This window comes from Arachis ipaensis, chromosome B10 (genome assembly GCF_000816755.2).
Source record: "Arachis ipaensis cultivar K30076 chromosome B10, Araip1.1, whole genome shotgun sequence".
NCBI lineage: Eukaryota > Viridiplantae > Streptophyta > Magnoliopsida > Fabales > Fabaceae > Arachis > Arachis ipaensis.
The window spans coordinates 107,756,264-107,782,140 of record NC_029794.2 but is presented as its reverse complement, the minus strand read 5'-3'; the positions used below and the strand labels follow the sequence as shown (position 1 = coordinate 107,782,140).

The following is a 25,877-nucleotide window of genomic DNA, read 5'->3' as shown; positions in this document are numbered from 1 at the left end:
CTCGCATCCCTTGACATATGTATCCAAGCAATACTTGAGTGTCAAGCATGTGATTAGGGCATGCGTCTAGTAGCTTACGAAACCGTTCCCAATACTCGTACAGTGGTTCCGTTTCACCTTGTACAATACAAGACATTTCCTTCCTTAGCCTATCCATCTTCTCCGGGGGCAAGAATTTATCTAAGAATCCTCGTCTAAGCAAGTCCCAATCGGAGGTGACTTCACTAGATAAAGTGTAGAACCATTCTTTAGCCTTGTCCTCAAGAGAGAAAGGAAAAGCAAACAACCATATAGCAACCTCATCGGATCCTTCCCGTCTTGTTGTTGAGCATATACGATGAAAGTCTTTGAGATGTCGAATAGGGTCTTGTGCGGGAAGCCCATGAAATTTGGGTAGGAGGTTGATCAAAGCGGTCTTGAGTTCAAAGTTTGCATTCAAATTGGGGTGAGTTACATGAAGGGGTTGAAGGACATAATCCGGTGCACCCGCTTCCTTGATAGCAACCCTCCTCGGAGCATCCATGGCGTTAGTACCTAAAACAAGAAAAGAATTGTTAGTGATTTTAATGGGAGAATGATTATTGCCTTCGTTGAGTGACGGTTCGATGTTCACTTTTAGTAAGGTGGTTGAGGTGGTGAAAACCTCTTCACCTTGTCCAAACTTTAACCGCTTCTGAGCTTGTCTAATATGAAACAAAGTTCGTTCTATTTCTGGATCAAAGAGGACTAAGCTCGGATTCAGTTGTGAACGCGTCATGCAATGAAGGAGAAGTGAAATTCATGGTAACGATGAGGGGTTAGTCACTTGAATAAAGAATCACAAAAAGATGCAACTATATGCATGCACACATAACTACTCTAAGCAATAACATGGCACACTGAGCAATATCCCCCGCAACGGTGCCATTTTGATAAACGAAATTTATCATGCCGATATAGAATTCAATAATGGATATAATCGTGAGTATAGTCTAATCGACATTCAAACTCCGCATCAAACAATCCTACAATCTATAACCGAGAGTACTAGTCCCCCGAGTCGTCCTCCCTTGGAATTGCTAGAGCATGCATCTTATCGATTAGGAAGCCTTGTTGTGGTTCTTTTGAAGGTTTAGCAAAATAAATGACAAACAAGCAATCAATTTTTAGAAGACTTGGCCTAGGGTTGGCATTAGAAATTCTATCCTTATAGTCTCTTCAATGATGACAACAATTAGTCCTTGCTTCATTTAGTTAACCCCTAGGTATAGAGGAAAGTCAAATGAGAGTAATTAACTTGAGTCACAAGTCCTAGTTTTTACCTTAGGAAAATCTAGCTTTAGTGCACTCCAAGTCAATTAGCAATTTCTAATTCTATCTAATTTAGTGCAAAATAAGCATGTTTTCATCCATGAGGCAAAAGTTAGGAAAGGAACACAAAGTCTTGTATTTTCATATGAAAAGCGTGTGGAATCATTGATAAAACCCCTGAAATCGATACAAGATAAACCCTCAAAATGGGGTTTATCAGTGCGCAACCTCCAAGGCATACCATAGTTGGAGACTTGAAAGAGGTTCATCAAGAGATGGATTCAATCATGAATAAACTTCTATCTACAATTGAATCCTTTCCCATTAAGCATGGAGTTGAAACTATAGAAAAATGTGCACAACCTCCCATACCCTTGGTGAGCAATGAGAAAGAAAGTGAATCGAAAGAGAGCAACCAAGGGAAAAAGGTTGAAATGATGTATGTCGAAATTACCATTCGATGCCTTGATATGTGTGTTAAGTGTTTTTAGAGATTATAGGGCAGGAATAGTTTAGAGGATGGAAAGGAAGCATGCAAAAGTGGAAGGAATACAAGAAACTAAAGGAACTGCTAAAGCTATCCAGCCTGACCTTCTAGTACTAAATCAACCATAACTTGAGCTACAAAGATCCAAATGATGCGGTTTTAGTTACATTGGAAAGCTAACATCCGGTGCTTCGCAACGATATATAATTTGCCATAGCTGCCCCGAAGCCAGGTGATGCGCACACGTGGATCACGCGGACGCGTGACTTTGCAGCAACTGGTACGTACCAGAAATTGCCAGTGATTTCTGGGCTTTTTTTACCCAATTTTTGGCCTAGAAAACACAGATTAGAGGCTATAAAGTGGGGAATCCATCCATTCATTCAACAATTCATACAACATTCATAATTCATAATTTTAGGTTTTAGATGTAGTTTTCTAGAGAGAAAGGCTCTCTCCTCTCTCTTAGGATTTAGGATTAGGATTTCTCTAAAAGGATTAGGATTTCAACTTCTTCTCAGATTCCAAGTTCAATGTTCCTTTAATTTAGGATTCGTATATTTTCATTTATTCCATAGTACTTTTCCATTTAAATTTTATTATTTGTTTAATTGCTTCCAATTTTATTTCAATTATCATCTCTCTTTTCTATTCCAAACTCCCAACAACGAAGATGACATGCAAGATGGCAGAGTAGACTCTCAACTTGATATGGGGGTTGATTAAGAGGAGACACTTGAGTTGGAATGCTCAAGTAGATAGTTAAATTGGAAGTTGTTGGCTAATTCTATATTTACTAACGCTAGACCTTCCCAAGGGAGAGGACTAGGATTTGCGAATAAAAGTTAGCTCAATCACTTGACTTTCCTTTATTTAGTAAGGGTTAACTAAGTGAAAACAACAACCTCTTTATACTACACTTGAGAGAATTTCAACAAGGATAGAACTTCCAATTAATCATTCTTCCATTCAAGGCTTATTAATTAGAATATATAAATCTCTTTTAATTTTCATTGCGTTAATTTACAATTATTTATTTCTGTTATTCAACTCTTAAAATTTCTCAAAAAACAAAAATCCATAACCAATAATAAAGACACCTCCCTGCATATTCCTTGAGAGACGACCCGAGGTTTAAATACTTCGGTTATAAATTTTATTGGGTTTTGTTACTTGTGACAACCAAATTTTTGTACGAAAGGATTCTTTGCTGGTTTAGAAACTATACTTATAACGTGATTATTTTTATAAAATTCTTTACTAGCAGAAATCAGATCGTCAAAATGGTGTCGTTGCCGGGGAATTGCAAACGTGTGCCTTATTATTGGTTATTGTAAATATTTTATGTTGCTTGTTTATTTCTTTTTATTTTTGTTTCTAATTTTTATTAGGTACTATGAGTTCTCACCCCCGTCGCTTTGAGTTTGGTTCTAATGTTGTTGAAAGGAATGAAAGCTATAACAGGAACATGCATCAAGGTCGAAACAATCACAGATGGAAGGAGCCACGAGGATCTGATCAACCTTTTGGCAACAACACCTTCCAAGATACCATAGACAACGACCATCCTACAATACATGCCAAGACAATAGTTATGGAGGACCCCTCCGTGACAAACCACCTCCACCAATTAACTATGCTCAAGAGCCATTCCGAGGTGCATACCAAGATGATAGATATGGTGGACCCCCTTGTAGTTACCAACAAGTTCCACCATATGCCAATGAACCACCTCCTCAACACAACTTTGAATCACCATACTCACAAGCCACCTACAACCATTCACCTCCATATGACCCTAAACCTTATCCACCCCAATTCCAATCAAATTACTCCCAAGAACCACCACTTCCACATGCACCATGTCCATATCCGTTAACCCAAGAATCACAAGCTCGCCTCAAGAAAACAGTAGATCAATTTCATGCAACCATTCATCAACTAGAACAAGTGATAAATCAATTACCTTCCACATGTTCAGACATTCAAGGAACCCTCATGGTTTCATGTGGAGAATCTAATGAAGAATGTAGCATGAAGGAAACACTAGAAACTCTGATGGACAGTAAGGAGCATGACTTTGTACTGGAACAAGTGGAGGAAGCCGGAATTATTGAAGAGGAAGACGTGGTCGAAGACTTAGGAGATGCGGAACATCCATGGAAAATCCTAGTCATAGAACCCCCTTCTAAGGAGTTTGAATTTGATGTTGAAGACTTTAAAGGGTGTACAACCTCCAAGACATATCATGGTTGAAGACTTTGAAGGGGATGATAAAGAGATGGATTCAATCATTGATGAATTCTTATCTACATTTGAATCCTCTCCCATTGGACTTGACATGGAGATTAAAGAAGAAGAAGCACAACCTCTCATGCCCTTGGTGAACAATGAAGAAGAGATCGAATTGGAAGAAAGCTACCAAGAGGAAGAGGTTGAAATTGAAGAAGCTTGTAAGGAGGTGGAAGTTGTCAAGGAAGAGCTTAAGGGAATAGAGCTGGAAATCACCTTGCCAAAGTTGTTGGAGACCTCTCCCCCAAAGCCATCAATGTCCATTCCTTCATTCAAGTGGGTAAATCTTTCATCTCTAAGCTTAATTAGCCCACTTGAATATGCTTTGCTTGAGATGGATGGGCAAATTAGAGCTCTTTGTGGCTATAAGAGTAAGAGGGAGATGGTTAGTGGTAGGAAATGTCATGCAAGGTTTAATATGGTTGCATGCTCCAAATTGAAGTACAAAGGTTGGTATAATTCTCAATTGAATGGGTCTAGGATATTGTTCGGATGTCTCCGTGAGAATTCCGACTGTTCACCACCCAAGTGGAAAAATGATTATCAACAAGAAGACGGGTGCAAAAGTAAGGTTTGGGACCCCAGAATTCATTCTGGCAATCAACACTCTTGGGGCCTTGTCACTGGCTTTAACTTGCTTGAAGGATTTATGCAATTAGTGTGGGATCCCGAAGGATATTGGAATTGCAAACATTGGTGGGGATTCCTGGATGAGTTCAAGCACAAGCCTCCATGACAAGGAGCTCACCAAATGTCCAACTTAAGGACTTTAACTAAAAGTGCTAGGTGGGAGACAATCCACCATGGTATGATTGTTCTTTTTCAGTCTTAGTTTTATTTTATTTCGTTTTATTCTTAATTTTATTCTATTTTTCTTAGTGTTTATTTATAATATCTGCATCAGCATCTGCATTTTGCATTCTACATACTACATATATAAAAAAAAAGCGCATCACACGCGTGCGCGTGAACCACGCGCACACGTCACATGCGACGCTAAACCTTACAGAGAGTTGCGCGGGAGCGTGGCTGGAGGCGTGCTTTAGGCATAAACACGCCCACGCAAACACGTCCTTGACGCGACCGCGTCAATTGTAAAATCAACCTTCCACGCGTACGCGTCACCCACGCGTACGCGTGACCCTACAAATCGGCGTAAAGAGGTGTCAGGCCAAAAGTTGTGCTGGCCTGGTGCGGACACTGTGCCCAAGGCACAAAATCACCCACGCGTACGCGTCCCTGATGCATGCGCGCCATTTTCAAATTCTGACCACCCACGCGTACGCGTCACGCCCTGATTTTAAATTCTTACTTTTTCTTTCTTCTATCTTTTCTCCTTCTTTCCTCCTCCCTTCTTTCTTACTTTCTTTTTCTTCATCTCTTTAACTTTTCATCCTTCTTCACTTCCATTCTATTTTATTTAATTTATTTGCATACTTTCATTCATTGCATTTTAATTTTGTGCATATTTTTATTTTTTTTCTAAATTTATTATTTTTCCATTGGTATTAAATTTTCTTTTTTAACTGTTGTATCTTTTCTGGTATTATTTTGGTGCTTAGTGACTTATTTTATACTGTTGGATGATATTATTTATCTGTCACTGCCAATATTTTATGTTACCTGTATCCCTTTTACATTGACATGAATTTATATTGTCTTTCATTACCCACACTCCTCCCCTTTGTTGCAAATTTTGCACCACTGGTATGCCATGTGCTTCTATTGTTTTCTCACTCACATGTTGTAGCTACCATGTAATTGAGACCCTTATTATTTGGCATTAACCCACCCATACTTTATTTGTTTTCCTATCTTTATTTCTGGGTTACTTTTCTTCTTTTCCTCTTCTTTCAGGATGGCCACCAAAGAAGAGAAAGGGAAAGCTTCTAAATGGGGAGACAAACAAGTCCATCTGCACAATCCTTGGAGAAAAGCATCAGTTGGAGCCACCCATCCACTTTCACATCTCAGCATGCACCGAGGACGGTGCAATCTTTAAGTGTGGGGAGGTCAATACTGACTTCCAGGGGTTAGTTACCTTCTTTTCAATACCAATGTTTTATTTTCTTTGTTTGTTCATTGTTGCATTTGCATGTTTGATTGCATATTTGTTTGATTTTGTGCATATTTTACTACTTGGTTGAAGTAATATTTTCTTTTTCAAGAAACTTTTTATAACATTTCACTAATTTGATTTAAAACTTTTTATTAAACTTGTTTGAAGAAATATTATACTTGAACATGGTTTATAGCTCAAACACACAAAACCAGTGAGATTTTGAGCCTATTTGAATTGGTTGCATCTTATCAACCAATTTTTTTTTTTTTTGTATGTGTTTTTCTCTCTAAAATTGTGATCTTTGTCTTGCTTGATTCTATATTTCCATGGTTTGATGTATGCATGCACTTATATGATTGAGACCTTTGTTTCACTAAGCTTACATACCCATATGGCCTTACCCTTTCATTATCCTTTGCAAACCAATGTTGAGCCTATTTTACCCCTTTTATTCTTTACTTTAGCACATCATTAACTCTAAGCAGAAAACAATAATGTCCTTAATTTGAATTCTTGGTTAGCTTAGACTAGTGAGAGTGCTCATGAATTAAGTGTGGGGAAAGTGGGTTTGGAAACGTTTGGTTTTGGAAATTAAGTATGTTAAACTTCTTTATGAAAATGTGAAAGAAATGTTTAGGACATGTTCATGCATTCAATAATTCAATCATATGCATTGAGAAAAACAAAAGAAAATATATATATATATATATATAATAAAAAATAAAAAATAAAAAAAACAAAAAAAAAAGAAAAAAAAGAGAAAAAGAAAAGAAAAAGAGCAAATAAGTAAAAGGGGACAAAATGCCCCAAAGTAAATGGTGAAAGCAATGCATATGTACTATACTCGAAATTAGGATGCATGAATATGTGGAAAACATGGTTAATGGATAGTTAGATGTTGTATTATGATTACATGGATTGTCTAAAGTTAGGTGGAAAGTTTAAGTTAATTAATGATTCAGATTTTAGTCCACTTGGCCAAATACAATCCTACCTTGACCTTAACCCCATTACAACCCTTAAAAGACCTCTTGATATGTGTATTTTGTGTATCAAATTAGTGTTGATTGGTAGAAGAAAAGCAAGCCTTAGAAAGTAAGGTTAGTAGAGAATTGAGAAATCGAACCTTAAACACCTGAGCGATTAGAGCGCATACACTTCCAGTGAGGGTTCGATGCTCGATTCCTTGTTCTCGGCTTTCATGAGCTATTTTCTTCTGCAAGTTCACTTGTACTTTATTTTTATGATTTGAATTAGTGAAATCCAGTTTATATTTGTTCTTGAAAGATTTGTATACTTTTAACCAAGTAGGTAGAAGTATTTTTGTATTTAGTTGCATTCATATAGATAGTTGCATTTCATAAGTTTTACCATCCTCCTTCACTCCTTTATAGCTTCTCTTAAGCTTAGCATGAGGACATGCTAATGTTTAAGTGTGGGGAGATTGATAAACCACTATTTTATGGTTTATCATGTGCTCAATTGAGTGGATTTTATCAATCTTTCATACACTTATTCATACTAATTGCATGGTTTTACATTTTCCTTCCTAATCATGTGATATAATTGAGAACATGTTTCCTAGGCCTTTAAACTGTCAAATTTTAATTATCCTTTATTACAATTCGATGCCTTGATATGTATGTTAAGTATTTTCAGAGATTATAGGGCAGGAATAGCTTAGAGGATGGAAAGGAAGCATGCAAAAGTGGAATGAATACAAGAAACTGAAGGAACTGCTAAAGCTGTCCAGCCTGACCTCCTAGTAGTAAATCGACCATAACTTGAGCTACAGAGGTCCAAATGACGCGGTTCTAGTTGTATTGGAAAGCTAACATCCGGGACTTTGCAACGATATATAATTTTTCATAGCTGCCCCAAAGCCAGCGATGCGCACGTGTGGATCACGCGGACGCGTGACCTGGCAAAAACCCAATCCATGCTAACGCGTAAACGACGCTCCCGCGTGACTTTCCAGCGACCGGTACGTACCAGAAATTGCTGGGGGTGATTTCTGGGTTGTTTTTGACCCAATTTTCGACCTAGAAAACACAAATTAGAGGCTATAAAGTGGGAGAATCCATCCATTCATTCAACAATTCATAAAACATTCATAATTTATAATTTTAGGTTTTAGATGTAGTTTTCTAGAAAGAGAGGCTCTCTCCTCTCTCTTAGGATTTAGAATTAGGATTTCTCTAAAAGGATTAGGATTTCAACTTCTTCTTGGATTCCAAGTTCAATGTTCCTTTAATTTAGGATTCGTATATTTTCATTTATTCCATAGTACTTTTCCATTTAAATTTTATTATTTGTTTAATTGCTTCCAATTTTATTTCAATTATCATCTCTCTTTTCTATTCCAAACTCCCAACAACGAAGATGACATGCAAGATGGCAGAGTAGACTCCCAACTTGATATGGAGGTTGATTAAGAGGAGACACTTGAGTTGGAATGCTCAAATGGATAGTTAAATTAGAAGTCATTGGCTAATTCTATATTTACTAACGCTAGACCTTCCCAAGGGAGAGGACTAGGATTTACGAATAAGAGTTAGCTCAATCACTTAACTTTCCTTTATTTAGTAAGGGTTAACTAAGTGAAAACAACAACCTCTTTAGACTACACTTGAGAGAATTTCAACAAGGATAGAACTTCCAATTAATCATTCTTCCATTCAAGGCTTTTTAATTAGAATATATAAATCTCTTTTAATTTTTATTGCGTTAATTTACAATTATTTATTTCTGTTATTCAACTCATAAAATTTCTCAGAAAATAAAAACCCATAACCAATAATAAATACACCTCCCTGCAATTCCTTGAGAGACGACCCGAGGTTTAAATACTTCGGTTATAAATTTTATTGGGTTTTGTTACTTGTGACAACCAAATTTTTGTACAAAAGGATTCTTTGCTGGTTTAGAAACTATACTTACAACGTGATTATTTTTATAAAATTCTTTACTAGCAGAAATCAGATCGTCAAGCACCTCCCATTGTGCAAGAAATCGAAGTTCTTGAAGACAACACCAAACCAAGTGATAAAAGGGAAAAGGTTGAAATTGAGGAAGCTTACAAAGAGGTGGAAATACACAAAGAAGAGCATAAGGAAGTAGACCTTGCATTGTCTAAGTGTGGGGAGGTCTCCCTTCCCAAGTCACCATCCAACACAACATTCAAGTGGGTAAAATTCTTATCCCTAAGCTTTACTTTCTCACTTGAATATGGATTGATTGAAAATGATGGTCAACTTAGAGCTCTTTGTGGAGTTAAGAGTAGGAAAGAGTTGTGTAGTGGTTGGAAACATCATTCTAAGCTCATAATAGTTGCAAGCTCAAAATTCAAGAGCAATGGTTGGTGTGGAACCAAGTTGCATGGGTCTAGAAAGTTGTTTGGAAGCTTCTTTGAGAATTCTAAGGTCATGCCACCAGAATGGAATAATGATGGCCAATTTAAGGACGAGTGTCAAAACAAAGTATGGGATCCCGGATCGCACAAGGAAAATTAAATTTGGGAGCTCATGGTTTGTGAAGAACTCCATCAAAGCTTGAAGATATTATAATTGAAGAATGGAGCCTATTGGAGACTCAAGCATTGGTAGATGTTCAAGGATAGCTTCAAGCACAAGCCACCTTGAGAGGAGCTCCCCATAAGTCCAACATACGGACAATAAACAAAAGTGCTAGGTGGGAGACACCCCACCATGGTAAACTCTTTCCACTCTCTTGTAGATTTGATTAATAAGTGATTTGAGTTGCCATTGTATGTAGTTTTTTCTCTTCATGTAGTTTTATCTCAATATCTCGATTGTTAGTTACTTAAAGTGCAAGTTATGTTTGTTTGCACTTGACATTTTTTGTTAATTTTGCATTTTAGTTTATCTTGAGTTGTAGGTAGTGTTAGGGAGATTTTTAGCTGTTTATAGTATTTCTGAAAAAAAAAAGAAAAAAAAAAGAAAAAACGGGTCAAGGACGCGTAAGCACGCTGTGCGCGTGCGCACCCATGCTCGGATCTAGCCCATACATTTTCCAGAGAGTTGGGCCATTCTCGCGCCAGCACTGGGCCAATGGCACAACCACGTGTAAGTGTGCGTGCACTGCGCGTACATGCGTCAAGACCAATGGAGTTGATCCCGAGGTCTACAGGCTTATGCTTTTCCCTTTTGCTGTGAGAGACAGAGCTAGAACATGGTTGGATTCACAACCTAAGGAAAGCCTGAACTCTTGGGAAAAGCTGGTCAGTGCTTTCTTGGCCAAATTCTTTCCACCTCAAAAGATAAGCAAGCTTAGAGTGGAAATCCAAACCTTCAGACAGAAGGAAGGTGACTCCCTCTATGAAGCTTGGGAAAGATATAAGCAATTGATCAAAAGGTGTCCTGCTGACATACTTCCAAAATGGAGCATCATATATATATTCTATGATGGTCTGTCTGAGTTGTCAAAAACCCCTACAGAAGCTCAAGAACTCATCGAAATGGTTGCAAATAACCAGTTTATGTACACCTCTGAGAGGAATCCTGTGAACAATGGGACGCCTCAGAAGAAGGGAGTTCTTGAAATTGATACTCTGAATGCCATATTAGCTCAGAACAAAATATTGACTCAGCAAGTCAATATGATTTCTCAGAGTCTGAATGGATTGCAAGCTGCATCCAACAGTACTAAAGAAGCATCTTCTGAAGAAGAAGCTTATGATCCTAAGAATCCTGCAATGGCAAAGGTGAATTACATGGGAGAACCCTATAGAAACACCTATAATCCTTCATGGAGAAATCATCCTAATCTCTTATGGAAGGACCAACAGAAGCCTCAACAAGGCTTCAACAATAATGGTGGAAGAAATAGGTTTAGCAATAGCAAGCCTTTTCCATCATCTTCTCAGCAATAGACAGAGAATTCTGAACAGAGCCATTCTGGCCTGGCAACCATAGTCTCTGATCTATCTAAGATCACACTAAGTTTCATGAATGAAACAAGGTCCTCCATTAGAAATTTGGAGGCACAAGTGGGTCAGCTGAGTAAGAAGATTACTGAAACTCCTCCTAGCACTCTCCCAAGCAATACAGAAGAGAATCCCAAAAGAGAGTGCAAGGCCATAACCTTACTTGGTGTGGCCGAACCTGGAGAGAGTAAATAGGCAGTGATTCCCAGTAAGGAAGACCTCAGGGAACGTCCACTGACCAGTAAGGAGTTTCTCTTTGAGGAACCAAAGGAATCTGAGGCTCATACAGAAACCATAGAGATTCCTTTGAACTTCCTGTTACCATTCATGAGCTCTGATGAATATTCCTCTTCTGAAGAGGATGAAGATGTCACTGAAGAGCAAGTTGCTAAGAACCTTGGAAGACCCTTCCTAGCCACAGCAAAAGCTGTGATTGATGTTGACAGAGGAGAATTGGTCCTTCAATTGAATGGGGACTACCTTGTGTTTAAGGCTCAAGGATCTCCTTCTGTAACCATGGAGAGGAAGCATGAAAAGCTTCTCTCAATACAGAGTCAAACAAAACCCCACATTCAAACTCTAAGTTTGGTGTTGAGAGGCCCCAACCCTGCTCTGATTATCTGTGAGGCTCCATGAGAGCTCACTGTCAAGCTATTGACATTAAAGAAACGCTTGTTGGGAGGCAACCCAATTTTATTTAATTATATCTATTTATTCTCCATTGTCATTTTATGTTTTCTGTAGGTTGATAATCATGTGAAGTCACAAAAACAACTGAAAAAGCAAAAACAGAAGGAAAAATAGTATTAAAAACAGCACACCCTGGAGGAGAAGCTTACTGGCGTTTAAATGCCAGTAAGGATAGCAGAATGGGCGTTAAATGCCCAGTCTGGCACCATTCTGGCGTTTAATGCCAGAAAGGGGCACATAGCTGGCGTTTAACGCCAGAATTGCACTCTAAGGGCGTTTTGCATGCCTAATTGGTGTAGAGATGAGAAATCCTTGACACCTTAGGATCTGTGGACCCCACAAGATCTCCACCAACCTCAACTCACTCTCTCTCACTTCTTCACACCTTTTCATAATACTCTTCCCCAAATAACCTCCACCAATCACCCCCATTACTCCTCCAAAACCATCATACAATCCACCTACACCCACCCATTCAAATTCAAACCATCACTCCTTCCTTTTCCACATCATAACCACCTAAAACCCCCTTGGCCGAATAATTCACACACCTCCATCTCCTCCATCTCTTCTTCTTCTCCTCCTTTCTTTATTCTTTTGCTCGAGGACGAGCAAACCTTTTAAGTTTGGTGTGGAAAAGCTCAGCTTTTTTGTTTTTCCATAACCATTTATGGCACCTAAGGCCGGAGAAACCTCTAGAAAAAGGAAAGGAAAGGCAATTGCTTCCACCTTCAAGTCATGGGAGATGGAGAGATTCATCTCAAAGGTCCATCAAGACCACTTCTATGAAGTTGTGGCCAAGACTCCTCATTGAAGAGGACAAGCCCATCACTAAGAAAAGGATAGAGCAAACAAGAGAGCCCACTCATGGACCTCAACAAGAGCATGAGGAAAATCCTCATCATGAAATCCCTGATATGCCTCAAGAGATGCATTTTTCTCCACAAAACTATTGGGGAGCAAATCAACACTTCCCTAGGAGAATTAAATTCCAATATGGGACAACTAAGGGTGGAGCACCAAGAGCATTCCATCCTCCTTCATGAAATTAGAGAAGACTAAAGAGTCATGAGGGCGGAGCAACAAAGGCAAAGAAGAGACATTGAGGAGCTAAAGCATTCCATAAGATCTTCAAGAGGAAGAACAAGCCGCCATCACTAAGGTGGACCCGTTCTTTAATCTCCTTGCTCTTATTTTTCTATTTTTCGAATTTTATGCTTTATGTTTATCTATGTTTGTGTCTTTATTACATGATCATTAGTGTCTTAGTGTCTATGTCTTAAAGCTATGAATGTCCTATGAATCTATCACCTTTCTTAAAAGAAAAATATTTTAATCACAAAAGAATAAGAAGTACATGATTTTGAATTCATCCTTGAAACTAGTTTAATTATTCTGATGTGGTGACAATACTTTTTATTTTCTGAATGAATGCTTGAACAATGCATATTTTTTTGAATTTGTTGTTTATGAATGTTAAAATTGTTGGCTATTGAAATAATGATGAAAAAGGAGAAATGTTATTGATAATCTAAAAATCATAAAAATGATTCTTGAAGCAAGAAAAAGCAGTGAAAAGCTTGCGAAAAAAAAAGAAGAAAAAAATTGGCAAAAAAAAGGAAGAAAAAGAAAAAGCAAGCAGAAAAAGCCAATAGCCCTTTAAACCAAAAGGCAAGGGTAAAATAAAATGGATCCAAGGCTTTGAGCATCAGTGGATAGGAGGTCCCACAGGAATAAAATCCTGGCCTAAGTGGCTAAACCAAGCTGTCCCTATCCATGTGCTTGTGGCGTGAAGGTGTCAAGTGAAAACTTGAGACTGAGCGGTTAAAGTCGTGGTCCAAAGCAAAAAGAGTGTGCTTAAGAGCTCTGGACACCTCTAATTGGGGACTCTATCAAAGCTGAGTCACAATCTGAAAAGGTTCACCCAGTTATGTGTCTGTGGTATTTATGTATCCGGTGGTAATATTGGAAAATAAAATGCTTAGGGTCACGGCCAAGACTCATAAAGTAACTGTGTTCAAGAATTAACATACTGAACTAGGAGAATCAATAACACTATCTGAATTCTGAGTTCCTATAGATACCAATCATTCTGAACTTCAATGGATAAAGTGAGATGCCAAAACTATTCAGAGGCAAAAAGCTACTAGTCCCGCTCATCTAATTGGAGCTAAGTTTCATTGATATTTTGGAAATTTATAGTATATTCTCTTCTTTTTATCCTATTTGATTTTCAGTTGCTTGGGAACAAGTAACAATTTAAGTTTGATGTTGTGATGAGCGGATAATTTATACGCTTTTTGGCATTATTTTTAGTATGTTTTAGTTAGTTTTTATTATATTTTTATTAGTTTTTAAATAAAAATCACATTTCTGGACTTTACTATGGGTTTGTGTCTTTTTCTGTGATTTCAGGTATTTTCTGCCTGAAATTGAGGGACCTGAGCAAAAATCTTATTCAGAGACTGAAAAAGGACTGCAGATGCTGTTGGATTCTAACCTCCATGCACTCAAAGCGGATTATTTGGAGCTACAGAAGCCCAATTGGTGCGCTTTCAATTGCGTTGGAAAGTAGACATCCTGGGCTTTCCAGCAATATATAATAGTCCATACTTCTGGTTCCCTCTCTGGGGCCGAAGCCAGTGATCACCATTATCCCTTTTGTATTTTCAATGGTGGAGTTTCTACACACCATAGATTAAGGTGTGGAGCTCTGCTGTTCCTCATGAATTAATGCAAAGTACTATTATTTTTCTATTCAATTCAAGCTTATTTCTTCTCTAAGATATACACTCGTTCTTCAACTTGATGAATGTGATGATCCGTGACACTCATTACCATTCTCACCTATGAACGCGTGCCTAACAACCACTTCTGTTCTACTTGCAATAGCTTGAGTGTGTATCTCTTAGCCTCCTGATTCATGATGCATGGTTACCTCACCTGACAACCGAGTCTTCCATTCCATGAGATCAGAGTCTTCGTGGTATAGGCAAGAATCAATTGGCAGCATTCTTGAGATCCGGAAAGTCTAAACCTTGTCTGTGGTATTCCGAGTAGGATCTGGAAAGGGATGACTGTGACGAGCTTTAAACTCGCGAGTGTTGGGCGTAGTGACAGACGCAAAAGGATCAATGGATCCTATTCTAACATGATCGAGAACCAACAACTGATTAGCCGTGCGGTGACAGCGCATTTGGACCATTTTCACTGAGAGGACGGGAGGTAGCCATTGACAACGGTGAAACCCAACATAAGCTTGCCATGGAAAGGAGTATGAATGATTGGAAGAAGGCAATAGGAAAGCAGAAATTCAGAAGGAACAAAGCATCTTCATACGCTTATCTGAAATTCTCACCAATGAATTACAGAAGTATCTCTATCCTATTTTATGTTTTATTCATCTTTTAATTATCAATTCTCCATAACCACTTGAATCTGCCTGACTGAGATTTACAAGATGACCATAGCTTGCTTTAAGCCGACAATCTCCGTGGAATCGACCCTTACTCACATAAGGTTTATTACTTGGACGACCCAGTGCACTTGCTGGTTAGTTGTGCGGGGTTATGACAAATAGTTGAGATTACAATTGTGCGTACCAAGTTGTTGACGCCATTGATAATCATAATTTTGTGCACTAACCACACATAGAGCCACCACCATCCCAACACCAATACCTCCAAGAACCACCCCCTCCATGTTATTACCAAGATGAACCACCTCCAATGTATGAAAAATTTCAACCACAAGATGAATACTACTTTCCACCACAACCTCCCATGGAAGACTACTCATGTCCATCCATCCAAGAGCCATATGATCCTACTCATGATATCCAAGAGGAACAAGAGTCAAGGGATCATCTCAAGAAAATATTGGATCAACTTCAAGAAACCATGGAGTGTGTTGTGCAACAAGTGAAAAGAATGGAAAATATTGAACCACCACAACTCTACCAAGAGAAACCACCTTTCTACTATGAATCCTTTCCCCAAATTGATGAACCCTTCCATCCACCCCAACCTCCAATGGATGAAATCCTTGATGTTCTTGTTCAAGGACAAGAGGAGATGAAAAGGGATGTGCAACAATTCACGGCCGCCTTGAACGAGGTGGTAAGCCGGTTAGCATCCCAATGCTTGAATACTCAAAGAACTCCCATGGCTACATGTGGAAAATCAAATGAAGAGCATAACATGAAAGAGAGATTGGTGGAAAATGAGAAAAGTTGCTTTGTATTAGAACAATAGGAGGAAGCTACAATTGTTGAAGAAGAGGAGGAAGTGGTTGAAGACCTAGGAGATGTGGAACCACCTTGGGAATCTAGAATTGAAGAAAACCCCTCCAAGATGATTGAATTTGATGCTAAGGAGGAATGTGCACAACCTCCAAGGCATATCCCATATAAAGACTTGGATGGGATAGAGCAAGAATTGAGTTCCCTTGGTGATGAAGATCAAGCATCAAGTCTTAGTGGTGAAGAATCCTTTGAGCTTGAAGAACGTTCTCCCAGTGGATTTGAAGGCAATGTGGAGGTAAAATTCTCTCACCTTCCCATTTATGATTTGAGTAAGGGAAAAGGCTTAGATAGAATTGATGAACAAAATATTGAAATCAAGAGATCTTGTGAAGAGGTGGAAGTCCTTAGAAAAAGGAGGATGGGAATTGGTTACGCTTTGTCAAGATCCTTGGACGCTTCTTTACCTAGGTTGCCATCTACTCCTTTATTTGAGTGGGTGAAACTCATTTCTATTAGCTTTATTATCCCACTTGAATATGGTTTGCTTGAAACGGATGGCCAAATTAGGGAACTTTGTGGGATGAAGCGTAAGCAAAAAAGGTTTTGTGGTTGGCGTTGCAAATCAAGGCTCATTATGGTTGACACATCAAACATGAAATATAAAGATTGGAGTAATGCTCAATTAGATGGGTCTAAGAGGATTGTTGGCCACTTTATTGAGAATTTACCTTACTTGCCACCCGGATGGATTAATGATGATCAATTCAAGGATGGGTGTGGAAACAAGATATGGGATCTGAGAATACATGAGGACCACTCTTGGGAGCCCATGGTTTGTGAGAAACTCCACCCAAGCTTGGAGTTATTAATTTTGAAGAATGGTGCTTATTGGAGACTCAAGCATTGGTGGATGTTCCAAGATGAGTTCAAGCACAAGCCACCTTGAGAGGAGCTCCCCATAAGTCTAACTTAAGGACAATAAACAAAAGTGCTAGGTGGGAGACACCCCACCATGGTAACTTCTTTTCATTTTCTCTTTTTGTACATATTAGTGGAAGTAGTTTAATTTCATGTTTTGTTTAGTTAGTTGAGTTTATTTGGTAGTATAATATGTTAAATAAGTTTTTAGGGTATTTTGGTAGCTGTTTGGAGGTTTGGAAGGCTTGGTTTGGCGTAAGAACTTGGAAAATTTTGAAAAATAGAGCACCAATCCGCGCGTGCGCGCACCTGGCACGTACACGCGCCCGAGCATTTTCGACCATCCACGCGCACGCATACATGGCGCGTACGCGCGGATGCAAAAATTCCACCCCTAGCCAAAAACTCGAGAGTTAGGCCTGAACTGTGCGAAAATTGGGCCTAAGGCACAAACTAACCTGCGCGTACGCGCCCTTGATTCAAATTATGCAATGCACGTGTACGCACGCTGTGCGCGTGCGCCGATAGCGTCACCTACCCTCATGGTACATTTTCTAGAGAGTTGGGCCAATCTTGGGCTGCCACTATGCGCCCAGCCTAGCCCACGCGTACGCACACCTGGCGCGTACGCGCCCTTCGGCCAATATGCGCATCAACGTGCACGCGTGCATGACGCTTCCGCGCCGGTTAAAAAAAAAAGATTTTTTTCTCCTCTTCCATTTTCTTTTGTTTATCGCATTCGTATACTTCTATTCTTTACATTTCAATTTTGTTTTTATAGCCTGTTTTCATTTTTTTCTAAGTTTCTCATTTTAATAATGGTGTTGAATTCTTATACTCAATTGTTGAGAACTTTTTGCATTGCTTTGGTGCTTCATGACTTGTTTAACATTAATGATCATATTTGTTCCACACACATGATTAGTGCTTTAGTCCCTCCTCATTCATTATTCTTTGTTTTTGTACTTCATTATCATTGAGTTTGGATGGGACCTAATGCTTTCATGCTTATCACTAATCTTGTTTATGTCAATCCTTATTTGATCTTGATGCTCAATATGATCATCATGCTTTGATTTTACTCTTGAATCAAGCGTTAGTTAATATGCCTTAGCTTATATTATTTTCTCACTCACATGTTGTAGCTACCATGTAGTGAGAACCTTACCCTTATTTGGCATTAGCCCCCGCCTATGTTCTATTTACTTTAATATCTTTGTTGTAGGCTTAATTTTCTTTTTTTCTCTTTCCTTTTAGGTTGGCCACCAAGGGAGAAAGGAAAAAGGAAATGTTTCTAAATGGGGCAACAAACAAGTCATCCGCACAACCTTTTGAAGGAGCTCATCAATTGTAGCAACCCGTCCACCTTGCTCTTCTTTGCATGCACCGAGGACGGTGCAATCTTCAAGTGTGGGGAGGTCGTCCGACCGATCTCCATGGGTAATAATTTCCTTTTTTAACACCAATTTTTAGTTTTCTTTGTTAGATTAGTTATTGCATTGCATGATAGGTTGCATGATAGCTAGAATTTGTACATATTTTTATCACTTCTTTTTATGATTAGGACTACTTGGTTAGGGTGATGATTTCTTTTCCAAGAAACTGTTTTAGGGCACCCTACCAATTTGAAAGAAAAAATTTTTGTTGAACTTGCTTGAAAGAATTTATTTTGGAACATGGTTTTTGAGCTAAGAACACAAACTTGTGAGATTTGAGCCTAATGGTGTGGTTACATCTTATAACCACTTATTTTTCCTTCTTGTGTGCAATTGTTCTCTTTCTATGATTGTGATCTTTGATTTGTTTGATTCTTTATGTCCATTATTTTGTGTATTCATACGTTTATATGATTGAGGACATCATTTCATTTAGCTCACTTACCCAAATAGCCTACCTTTTACTCTCCATTGTTAGCCAATTTTGAGCCTACGCTTAACCCAATTGTTCTTTATTTTACCACATTACAAATCTAAAGCGAAAAAATAATAAAAGTCCTTTGTTTGGATCTTTGATTAGCTTAGTCTAGTGAGAGTGTTTATTATTCAAGTTTGGGGAGATTTGGGAACATTGGTTGGGATAAAAGTGTGTTTTTATTTTGTATTTCTATATTTGGGAATTGGATCCATACTCATGTGTTAATTAAATGTAAAACCATATGCATTGATGCTTTTGTATATACTTTATTGCAAAAAGAAAAAAATGAGAAAATAAAAAGAAAAAAAATATATGTAGATATCAAAAGAAAAAAAATAGAAAAAGAAAGAAAAAGAAGAAAAATAATAAAAAGGGGACAAAAATGCCCCAAAGTGAAGTTCAATAAAGTCAATGCATAAGTGTTGTGAAATGAAAAGAAAATGCATGAGTATGTGAAAAAGTGAAGAATGGGTAGTTAGGTTAGCACTTAAATTGTATAGGTTGCCATAGGTTAGGTGGAAAGTTTAAGTTAATCAAAGATTTAAATTCTAGTCCACTTAACCATATACAATCCTACCTTGACCCTAGCTCCATTACAACCTATGAAAAGACCTCATGATGAATGTATGCATGCATTGAATAATTGTTGATTGTTAGATGAAAAACAAATCTTGGAAAGTATGATTAGGGGAGAATTGAGAGAATGGACCCTATACACTTGAGCGACTAGAGTGTAAACACTTCCGATGAGGGTTCGACGCTCAATTCCTTGATTATCGGCTTTCATGAGCATTCTTCTTGCAAGTCTACTTTAACTTCATTTTTATACTTGAATTGGTAGGATTCATGAGTCGTCATATGACCTTAGCCCTACCCGTTTATACATGCTCTTGGAGGATTGATTTATTTTTAACCAAGTAGGTAGAATCATTTTGCATTTAGTTGCATTCATATAGATAGCTGCATTTAGGTTATTTGCATTGAATAAATGTCCATACCCTTTCTCTTATCCTTCTTGGTTTAAGCATGAGGACATGCTTGGTTTAAGTGTGGGGAGGTTGATAAACCCCATTTGGAGGGTTTATCTTGTGTTGAATTTAGAGGATTTTATCGCCTTCTCCCACATTTATCCAATGAAATAGCATGATTTTTGTTATTCTCCTTTAATTGTGCTTAAGAGTGAAAACATGCTTTTTAGGTCTTAGAATAGCTAAACTTAATTCACCTTGATTCCATTAGGTACCTTGATATGTTTATTAAGTGATTTCAGATTTAGAAGGCAAAGATTGGATCAAGGGAATGAAGGAAAAGCATGTAGAAATGGAGAACTCATGAAGAAATGAAGGAATCGCAAAAGCTGTCAAGCCGACCTCTTCGCACTTAATTGACCATAACTTGAGTTACAGAGGTCTAAATGATGTAGTTCTAGCTGCGTTGGAAAGCTAACATTCGGGGTTTCAAAATAATATAAAATTTGCCATAGTTGTATCGCGTTTAAGGGTGCGCACATGCACTATACGCGTACGCACCGATGTTGCACATGACCCACTTAAGTGCAACTCGTGGTCAGCGATTTCTGGTGCATTTTGGGCCCAATCCAACTCATTTCTGATGCTATTTAACCCAAGAATTGAAGATGGATGGGACATCTAGTCATTAGTTTAGTTTTATTTTAGTTTTATCATGCTTTATTTAGTTTCTAGAGAGAGAGGCTCTCTCTTCTCTCTAGAATTAGGAGTAGGTTAGATCTAGATTAGGAATTCTTAGATCTAGGTTTAATTCATGCTTTGATTTACTTTTCCCTTACAATTTCTTGTTCCTCTACTCTTCCTCTCTCTAATTTTGCATTTAATTCTTGTAATCCTTTACTTTGTTGTTGATGCACTTTTGTTCTTTTATTTCTCTTTAATGTAATTTATGTTTTCATGTTCCTTTATTGTTCATTTGATTTGTTGTTGTTTAATTCCTTGCAATTGAGTAGTGTAGATTTATTTTTCTTGCAATTTTACTATGCTTTCCTTTTATGCCTTCCAACTGTTTGATAAAATGCTTGGTTGGACTTTAGAGTAGATTTTAGTGCTCTTAGCTTGGGAAGGTAACTTAGGAACTCTTGAGTTACTAATGTCCAAGTGATTGACGATTGGGAGCCATTAACGCTAGATCTCACTAATTAATTTGGTGGAGAACTAGGACTTATGGACTTGGATTGATATAGCTCACTTGACTTTCCTCTACTATTAGTTAGGGGTTAACTTAGTGGGATTGATCCTTGCCAATTCTCATGTTGTCGTTAGTGATAAGGATAGAGATCCTTGACCACCAAACCTTGCCAAGACCTTTGTAGTTGTTAGTTTATTTTCATTGCCATTTACATTCCATGTCTTTATTCAAAAATCCCAAAACATACCTCATAACCAATAACAAGACACTTTGTTGTAATTCCTAGGGAGAACAACCCGAGGTTCAATACTTCGGTTGAATAATCTGTTTATATACACCACATAGAATAGTATAATTAGGCTATAATTAAGGAACCTAATCAGGCTATAAATCAGGAAACTAAATATACACTTAACAAAGATGATATACAAAATCTGTCAGAATAAATTTATCATATATTCTAACACACCCCCACAGTCAAAACAGGATGCCGCTGAATGTTGAGACTATTCCAAAAATCTTCAAATAACACCAACGGAAGACCCTTGGTGAATATATCTGCAATCTGATAGCGCGAGGGGACATGTAACACACGAACCTGGCCACGAACCACCTTTTCCCGTACAAAATGTATATCCATCTCAATATGCTTAGTGCATTGATGCTGAACAGGATTACCAGCAAGATATATGGCACTAACATTGTCGCAATACACCAGTGTAGCCTTCTGAATAGGACAATAAAGTTCCAACAGCAAGTTTCGCAACCAACATGACTCAGAAACCACATTGGCAACCCCTCGGTATTCGGCCTCTGCACTAGAACGGGATAAAGTAGCTTGACGTTTAGCGGACCAAGATATCAAGTTATCACCCAAAAAGACACAATAACCCGATGTTGAATGCCGTGTATCGGGACACCCACCCCAATCAGCATCGGTATATGAAATAAGAGTGGATGTGGAAGATGGATAAAGATGAAGACCAAAGTCCAGAGTACCCTGAATGTAGCACAAAATGTGCTTAAGAGCGTGCATGTGTTCCTCTCGTGGGTCATGCATGAATAAGCATATTTGTTGCACTGCATAAGTAATATCGGGCCTTGTGAATGTAAGGTACTGAAGTGTCCCTGCAAGACTCCTATAAAGAGATGGATCCTCAAAAGGTTCGCTCGTAGTAGCACTGAGCTTCGGTTTGTATCAACCGGAGTAGGAGATGGCTTACATGATGACATGCTGGCTCGATCAATTATTTCAGCAGCATATTTCTTTTGAGATAAAAATAAATTACTTGTATGATGAGTGACTGCAATGCCCAGAAAATAGCTCAACTTGCCCAAGTCTTTCATAGCAAATTCCGAGCTAAGAAGAGATATGATAGATTGATGGAGCTTATCCGAGGAAGCAGTCAAAATAATATCATCGACATACAATAAAAGATAAGCCAGAGAAGTACCGCAGCGATAAATGAACAAAGAATGATCTGAAGTACTGTGAGAAGACCCAAGAGTATGGATATAGTAAGCAAATCTCTTGTACCAAGCTCTCGGAGCCTATTTCAGCCCATAAAGAGATTTCTTCAGTAAACACACATGATGAGGTTTATCAGGATTCCGGTACCCCAAAGGTTGATACATGCAAATAGTCTCATTGAGTTCGCCATGTAAGAAAGCATTTTTGACATCAAGTTGATGAATCGGCCAAGTCTTAGAAAGAGCCAAACTGAGAACCGTGCGAATAGTCGCTGGTTTGACTACCAGACTAAACGTCTCACCACAATCCACGCCCGCCTGTTGAGTTTTAGCATCACCTACAAGATGAGCTTTATGCCTCTCAAAAGAACCATCAGATTTTTCTTTATGAGCAAAAATCTACATAGACCGAATGACATCAACATTTGGAGGATGGGGTACTAAATTCCACGTCTTATTCTCAATAAGAGCATTATATTCATCATCCATAGCCAATTTCCAATTTGGGTCACGAAGAGCAGACACAGGATTATGGGGTAAAGGGGATTTAGACACTGATGCAAGAAGGTTGAAAGACTTCTTTGGCTTAGAAATCCCATGTTGACTCCTAGTAACAGGTCCTGTGGGTAGACTAGATTGAGAGATTGGAGTTGGACGAGGAAGAGAAATAGGTGGGAGAGTAGAAGTTGGGCTCGGTAAGATGGGCTCAAGAGAGGTAGAAAAGGGTGCGACCGGAGAGTTTGTTGGAGTAGTGAGATGATGGACCACGTAGGGAGATGGCCCATCATCCAAAAATCGATAAGTATGATTTTGAGGTGTATGTACCTTTGCAAAGGGAAATTGCATCTCATCAAATAAGACGTGACGGCTAATGATGATTTTTTTAGATGAGAAGTCAAGGCATTTATACCCACAATTATGTGAAGGATACCCCAAAAAACACTAGGAGTTGACCGGAGTTGAAGTTTATTTATGGTTGTAGAGGGAATAAGAGGATAACATAAACACCCAAACACCCGAAGATGGGAATAAGACGGATCCTTTTGATAAAGAATGCAAAGAGGAGAATGATAGTGTAATAGTTTATGAGGAAGAATATTGAGAAGATAAGTTGCCATTTGCAAAGCATGATGCCAAAAGGAAGGATGAAGGGAAGCATGGGCCAATAAGGTTCGAACAATATTGTTAATTGTACGAATTTGTCTTTCGGCTTTTCCATTTTGAGGGGATGTATGAGGACATGAAAGACGAAACGAAAGCCCAGTTGCTTTACAAAAGTCCCAGAAGGGGCCATTATCAAATTCTGTGCCATTATCACATTGTATATTCTTTATGTCCCGCTCAAATTGGGTTCGAATAAAGGTTTTGAAATTCAAAAATGTGGAAAAATTTTGTGATTTTTGCGATAAAGGAAATGTCCACAAAAATTTTGAATAATCATCCACAAACAAGACATAATATCTATGACCCGATGAACTCAAAATAGGTGACGTCCAAAGGTCACTATGTATAATATCAAATGGCATAATAGTGCTAGAATTTGAAGCATAAATTGGCAACTTAATATGTTTTCCAAGAGGACAAGAATGACAAATATGAGTGTCTTTAATTGGATGACAATCAATAAATTTATTCTTCCTAAGAGAGCTCAAAACAGATGCTCCCGGGTGACCCAAACTGTCATGCCAAAAAGATGGTGCTAAAGTAGCAAAAGTGGATTGAGAAGGAACTGGATTTGTGATGGGATAAAGCTTACCCCGACTTTCACACCATATTACCAGCCTCCCCGTCTAAAGATCCTTCACAGAAAACCCAAAGAGATCAAATTCAACAGAGACAGAGTTGTTAGTTGTAAATTTTTTTACGGACACCAAAATTTTAACAAGGTGAGGGGCATGAAGGACATTATGTAATTGTAAAGGAGGACATGGGGAAGAGAATTTAGTGTGACCGTAGCCGTGAATTGGAATTGATTGGCCATTACCAACAATGATACCATGTTTATTGCTCAGATTGAAATAAGACGTGAGTTTACCTTGTGCAGATGTCCATGTACCAATTTGGATCTGGAAGAGTGATACCAAGAGTATGCATTGCGGCTTCAATGCCTGTTGGAGTTGGATCTAACACGTAGGCCTATTGGGGTCTGGTCCCAAGTATACCATGGTGTGGTCGATGCTGCTGTCCATGAGTGGGCTTGGTCCATGCATTAGAAGGATATGGACAAGGAGGTATAGGCCAAGGAGCCCAAGGTGCCATCCAGGGCCATGGCTGCCCGCCATACCATGGAGTATTGGTTGGAGGTTGCTGACCTGTTGGTTGCTGCCCAATACTACGGTTGTTGCCTCGGCCAATTGGACCACCTCCAGCATTACCCCCTCCGCCGATACCCCCCTTTCCGCCTCCACGACCACCATTGTTGCTACGATTTTTTCCTCCATTATAACTGCGGTTTTGGTTCCTCTTCCTACCAGTATTATTGCGGTTGGAAGATGCATGATCAGAAATATCATGAGGCCCATTGGAATAACGGGCAACCATGGCCGATGAGGAGCTATGTGCCGCCTTCTTAGCAAGGCCGGCCTCTTCAAGAGTGAGCATTGAACGGGCTTGATAGAACTGGGATAAAAGATCACTTTGGCGAATAAGAGTGGCTACACCTTTGTAGAGCTCGGTGAGGCTAGAGACCAGTTGAAGAACAAGTCTATTATTGTCGACGGGAGAGCCAACATTCTTGAGTTGGTCTGATAGAGATTTGAGATGTTGACAATAAGCAGAGACATTTGGAAAATCTGCCATGTCTACATGAGTAAAGTCATACTCAAGGGTGATGGCACGAGAGTGTTTGTTATCCTGAAATATGTCACGCAGTCTATTCCAAGCCTCCATCGCCATGGTGTCGGGTTCAAGAATTGTATGTAAAAGATCATGAGATATAGTGGCGTAAATCCACTGTAGAACCATAGCGTCATGAGTTGATCAAAGTTCTTTCTCCTCCTTTATTGTAGGCAGCTTTTCCTTGCCCTGCTTTGGAGGAATAATATGATCAATTACTCTATGGGATCGTGCGTGAATCTTAAAGAGTTATACGCATGTGGAATATTGTACGTTCTCCATCTCAAGAGTGATAGGAACATGGTTCTTGATGTTAGATACAGCAAGAGCAGGATGAAAAGAAGATTTTGAATCAGACATGGTGATGGAGAAGTAAGAAAGAAGAAGAAGAAGAAGAAGAAGAAGAAGAAGAAGAAGAAGAAGAAGAAGAAGAAGAAGAAGAAGAAGAAGAAAGGAGCAAAATAGAAGAAGAAGAAGAAGAAGAAGAAGAAGAAGAAGAAGAAGAAGAAGAAGAAGAAGAAGAAGAAGAAGAAGAAGAAGAAGAAGAAGAAGAAGAAGAAAGGAAAAAAAT

At 38.7% G+C, this 25,877-nt stretch overlaps 1 pseudogene; it reads right to left on the bottom strand.

Moving 5' to 3' along the window:
• On the bottom strand, positions 24,608 to 25,666 carry LOC107620965 (annotated as a pseudogene).